Raw genomic sequence first — 6,270 nt, forward strand, 5'->3', positions numbered from 1 at the left:
GTTTTGCAGTCATGACAGGATGGCAAGTCCACTTTTAGGTACATTTGATGCTCATTCCTCACTGAGCCAAAGTTGGTCCCCTTGCTGGATAATAATGATAGTTTTATGGTATATGCCAGGCCATGTAATTGGAAATTCACTGAACTCTGGTTTATGTGACAATAAACTAAATCTGAATCTGAATCAGATTATGGTAAAATGCAATTATTTTTCTGGTGATGGCCCTCAGCAAGTCTTGAATGTCCAGTTTTGCATTGCCATTCCACTGCTCAGAGTCTGTTTTATTTCGCACAATTTAAAACGGAGATTGACATGTTCTTGATTAGTAAGGGTGTCAAAGATGATGGGGAGAAGGCAGGAGAATGGGGTTGAGAGGGAAATATTGATCAACTGTGATTAAATGGTGAAGTAGACTCGATGGGCTGAATGGCCTAATTCTCATGCGACTTATGAACTTATATAAGTGGTACACAATATGATGAAGAATATCCATATATTAAGAATGGTCCTTAAACACAACATTTGTGATTCTCACTCCAATCAAAGCTTTCATAATCAGATTTAATTGCCACAGATAGATTGATGAGGCCCAAACAAGTAGATTTATTCCTTGTGTTTGTTTGCTTACCACATTGTCACTGACCCAGGGGCAGCACGGTGGCACAGCGGTACAGTTGCTGCCCGGGTTTGATCCTGACTATGGGTGCCATCTGTACCGAGTTTGTACATTCTACCCGTGACAGGGTGGGTTTCCCTGGGTGCTCCGATTTCCTCCCACACCAAAGACGTACAGGTTTGTAGGTTAATTAGCTTTGGTATGAATTGGAAATTGTCCCTATTGTGTAGGATAGTGCTAGTGTACAGAGATCGCTGGTCGGCGCGGACTCGGTGGGCTACTAAACTAAAGTAAACTAAACAGTGTAGCAGTAATGCCCTTCAAGACTCAACTATCATAGTCAGTGGTGATGCTCGTGAACCCTCATAATGACCTAAAGTACATTTTGTGCCTTTTCTTTGCTCTCAGTTTTCTTCCCAGTGTTACCCATTGGAAAAGAGTATTGATTCATCAACAGAAGGAGACAGTAGACATCTGATATTAATTTGGAGTTCACCTAGGCTGAATTAGACCAGATCCTATGAGACTATAATGGAATCTGAAATCAACATGAGGATTTTCAGGGTCATTCCTTCTGTATGCTACTGTGTCATCACCATGGGTAGCTCTATCCACCAGTGGAATTTGATAGAGGGTTGTGGTGGAATGGATGTTAAGCCTATTTGTGTGAGTATAGCTTTGGCTGTGGCACAGCACTACCAATTTAGACATCATTTCTTTGATTTTTGAGAATAGGACTTTGGAAGGTTAACTGGGGCAGTACAGTGGTGCTGCAGTAGAGTTGCTGCCTTACAGCGTTAGAGACCCAGGTTCAATCCTGACAACAGGTGCGGTCTGAATGGAGTTTGTATGTTCTCCCAGTGACCATGTGGGTTTTCTCCACTGGTTTTCTCGCACATTCCAAAGACGTGCAGGTTTGTTGGTTAATTGGCTTTGGTAAAACTGTAAAATTGTCCCTTGTGTGTAGGATTGTGCTAGTGTACTGTGTGATTGTTGGTTAGCGCAGACTTGATGGGCCAAAGAGCCTGTTTCCATGCTGTATCTCTAGTTCAGAATAAACTAACTAAACTAAACTGGGCTGAGTGCAATTTTTCCAGCTCTTGTACTTAAGCTGATACCAGGTGGCCTGCCCTGTTTCATCCTTATTGTGTTTCAATACAGTAGTTTGTTTACAACTGAATGACTTGCGAGGCAGTTACAAGTTAATAAGATTGCTCTGTGCCTTGAGCCATACATAGAGCAAACTGGAAAAGTGGGTAAAAGTCTCTCATAATGTGGCCATTCATGATAATTAACTGGTTTTATCATTGCCATTAATGAAACAACATTTTTTTCTAAGTTCCAGTCTATTTAATTAAACATTTAAGCCCTCTCAGCTGTCGGGGTGGTATTTCATCTCATGGATTATTAGTCTAGGTCTCTGGGTTATGAGCAAGGGTCTTCATCATTTTGTCACCATTACTGTTAAACAGAGGACTGATCCTCCCACCAAGCCTTTCAGTGCCTCCCTTATTTCCACTCTCCCTTCACTGAGGTAAACTTTCACATCCAAAATTAGAAGAAATTATGAGAATGAAATAAAAATGAGAAAAGGATATTTAATATATTTCTATATTGTCTTATATATTTTTATGGTAACCATGCTTCCCCTGACACCACTGCTTGTTTCAGTTTATTATGATTTTTTGTGTTTTTACGTCCGCATTTACTGTTATAAATTCACAATTCCCATTGCACTTTCTTTGCCTATCAAAAGAGCAAAATATTTATTCATAATAATGAATCAGATCTAGTTTTTATACCAATAACTGAAATTCAATTCCTGTCGATATAATTATCAATTGTGAGGGAGGCGATAGTGTGGTAAAGGAGAATGGGTGCTGGGGGATATGGTGGCTGCGGTCAGGTTTGGAAAGTCTCATCTGTCTTTGGTCCCAGTTGCTAGAAGTGCTTGCCCATTTAAAGGACATCATTAGGATGTCTCTCCAGTCTTGAGTGCTTTCCCATTCTGAAAATCGTAGTTAAAAATGACTAGGTGTGTAGGAAAGAACTGCAGATGCTGTTTTAAATTGAAGATAGACATGAAATGCTGGAGTAACTCAGCGGGACAGACTCCCCTCCCCTCCCCCCTCCCTCCCCTCCCCCTTCCCTCTCCCTTCCCTCCCCCTTCCCTCCCCCTTCCCTCCCTCCTCCCTTCCCCTCCCTCCCCCCTACCTTCCCCCTCCCTCCCCCCTCCCCTCTCCCCTCCCCTCTCCCCCTCCCCTCCTCCTCCCCATCTCCTGGAACCCTGGATTGGACAATGGAAGAGAGTTTCTGCAAATGGGCTCAACAATCTCTCTTGTCACTAGCTCCAGTGCACTATTTTGTGTATCATCTTGCTGTGTATAACTAAGCATTAGGACCTATAAGGTGTTAATTTACATTTTTAGGTGAGTAAATGAAAGCTATCATTTATAATTTTCACAGAATAATAGACAGTTATGGAATCAATTCAAAGGATTATCTCAAAATTTCAGAATACCATTTACTAAAATGGGATGTGACATTCAATCACGGCAAATTAAAGAAGTACGAAGATGTGTGCACTCTCTGCACCTTTTGCAATCTCAGGAAACCCCCAAGATATTTTACACCAGTGCAGTTCTTTTGAAAAGCAGCCTCTGATTGAAATGGAAAATAAGGCAGCTAGGCTGTGCTTAACAAACACCCACAGATAGCAAAGTGGTAATGACCAGGGGATATTTAAAAATATAATGTTAATTAAGGAATATATATTGGTCAGGCAGCATGGATAACCACCCTGCATTTCTTTTGAAAATGTTTCAAGGAATCCTTTACATCCAAGTGAAAGAGGAGACACAGATTTCATTTGAACACGGGTCTCGACCCGAAACGCCACGTATTCCTTTTCTCCAGAGATGCTGTGTGACCCGCTGAGTTACTCCAGCATTTTGTGTTTATCTCCGCTGTAAACCAGCACCTGCAGTTCCTCCCTACAGCATTCATTTATTTTCAACTAAACGATGGCACCATTGACCATGCATTTATCTGTCATTGTAACTCTGGTGTATAAGCCTTCATTTTTATGGTTAAGGTCTCTCTCGAGTGGCATTTGAACACACGCAACCTTTTGGCAGTGAGGCAAGTATGTAACCAAATGAGTAATAACTGACAGAGACGGTGCCTTTCAGGTCATAAAAAAAGCTCTATTGTTACTAAAGAGTGTTTCCCCTAACTCATTCTGAGAAGTGCCATGGGAGAGCTGCTAAAATTGCACTGAACATTAACCTCAATGGATATACTGTGAAATTGAGATAATTATTTCTTGTATAACACTTTAGGTAATGTAGCACAGCCCAACTAACATGCAAAGACAGGATGCCACACAGTGCAGACAGCTAATAGAAACTGTTTAGATAATCTAATTAGTCCCGATATAATGTAAGACAAGAACCTCTACAATTCTGCTTGTGAATATTTTGATAAATCGTTTATCATTACCTTGGCAGTCATCTCACACCTTGACAAGGCTTACATGGTTGTATTTAGAAACAAGTTATTGGCATAATAACCCTCTGCTCATGGTTTTTTTAGGGCTATTTAATTTCCTTCATCTTTAATTGATAGGCCTACTGTTGTTGATGCCCCAAGCACTGATTCCTCTTTGTTTTGCTGAGTTTCTTTGATTTTTGCCCGTTGTCAATCTCTGTTCCTTCTTCATATTAATTACCCCTAGTCATTGTGGAACTGCATTACCTTTGTCATTTCATATGTACAATACTATTGCTCACACCCTACTACAAGGCAGCAATGGATTTTTTAAAGCACCATCATCACTAATATGTGTTAAATAGAGGCTCTTACCCAGTAAAATGTCACATTGTTTCAAGGAATCATTCTCAGATTTTTAAAAAGTGACAGACACCAGGTCACATAGGGGGTTTTAGGGCTGATCATTAAAAGTTTGAGCAAATAAATTGGGTTTTAAGGAGTAATTTGTAGAGAGGTTAAAGGTTTAAGCAGGAAAACTAGAGCTCAGAGCCTTGGCAGCTGAAGCCACAGCAGTGAATGGTGAAGTATTTAAATATGGTCTTGTCTTGTCTTGTTGATACTACACCAATTGCCACTGTTGGGCTATAAACGTGCAGTCCCTCATGCATGCAGTTGCAGATTTAAAATGTAGTGTTTGTAAGCAACAGTTTAAAGGATTTACTTTCAGCAGCAGATTTTATATGACGTGACAAAGGATTCCAAACAGGGATGGTTCTGGGGTACAGTGAGTAGCGGAAACAATCTTTGTTGGTCTGGATGGTTATATAATTCAAGGATTGGTTTAGTCAAGTTCCTGGTCTGTTGTTCCGATTGTATGAAAGATGGGCAATGTTGGATGGAGCTAATGAGTGGGTTTTTTGTAGACTGCAGTAAACCTGGTTATTATACTGCGTCTTTGGAGGGTGTCCCATTTGAGTTCATGAAGCATTTCTGTGACACTACTAGTCCTAAGGTCACCAGTTACAAACCTGGCAGCCCTTCTCTGGACCTTCTCAAAGTTGTTAATGTGAGTCGCTTGGTAGGGATCCCAAATGGCACTACAGTATTCCAGTATTGGACGTACTAGCCTTTGGGAAGCAATGTCCTTTGTGGATTTTGTACAGTTCCAGAAATTTCATCGCAGGAAACCAAGGATTTTGTTTGAGCTTGAGATAGTTTGGTTAATATGTTTTACCCAGCTGAGGTTGTCTGACAGTTCGATACCCAAATAGGGATGATGTTTTACCTCCTGGAGTGCAGAGTTTCCTATCAAGTACAGATAATGATGACAATTCTTCTTGTGGGTCATTCTGATGACATAGCACTTGGATTTGTTGAATTTCATCTGCCAAGAAGATTCCCACTTGCAGAGTAAATTGATGTTTTGTTGAAGGGTATCGCAGTCATTCAGAGAGTGTATGGGTCTGTAGAGAATCAGATCATCTGCGAATAATCTGACCTTAGATGTTACACAAGTTGAAAGGTCATTTAAGTAGGTTAGAAAGAGCAGGGGGCCCAGGACAGTGCCCTGGGGTACTCCTGAAGACACTGGACAGCTGGATGAAGATTGACCATTGACTAATACCTTCTGGTCGTTTGGTTAGAAGGTTTTTGATCCATTTCTTGATAGGACCTCGGATGCCAAGATGGTCAAGCTTTGCTAATAGACGTTGGTGGGGCACCACATCAAAAGCTTTACTAAAATCCATAATGCAAAGGTTGACTTGACCCTTTGCATCCAAAACTTGGTCTAGATCATTAACCAGTCCAGCTAGCTGAGTTTCACAAGATCGTCCTCTCCTAAATCCATGCTCTCTGTCAGAGAGAAGTGAGAATCTCTCCAGATGCCCCATAATATTGCCATGCATAATATGTTCCAATTGCTTGCTCGCAATACAAGTAAGTGACACTGGACGGTAGTTCGATGGTGAAGACCTGTCCCCTTTCTTAAAGATTGGGGTAACATTTGGGGATGATCAAAAGGCCAGAACTGTATATTTCAGAGCATTAAAGAGCTGAGTATATTACAAAAATACAGGAGTCAGGTAGTAGGGCAAGTCGCAGGGAAGATGGGTGAGAATGTTTAACTTGAGATGTTACTTGACCAGGACACAATATCTGTG

The 6,270-nt window shown here is 41.0% G+C and overlaps 1 protein-coding gene across 1 annotated transcript in view; it reads left to right on the forward strand.

Annotated features, from left to right (window-relative positions):
* Window positions 1–6,270, forward strand: part of ppargc1a (peroxisome proliferator-activated receptor gamma, coactivator 1 alpha) — a 474,789-nt gene that overhangs the window by 275,784 nt on the left and 192,735 nt on the right. The window lies entirely within an intron of this gene.

This window comes from Rhinoraja longicauda, chromosome 1, assembly GCF_053455715.1.
Source record: "Rhinoraja longicauda isolate Sanriku21f chromosome 1, sRhiLon1.1, whole genome shotgun sequence".
NCBI classification, from domain to species: Eukaryota; Metazoa; Chordata; class Chondrichthyes; order Rajiformes; family Arhynchobatidae; genus Rhinoraja; species Rhinoraja longicauda.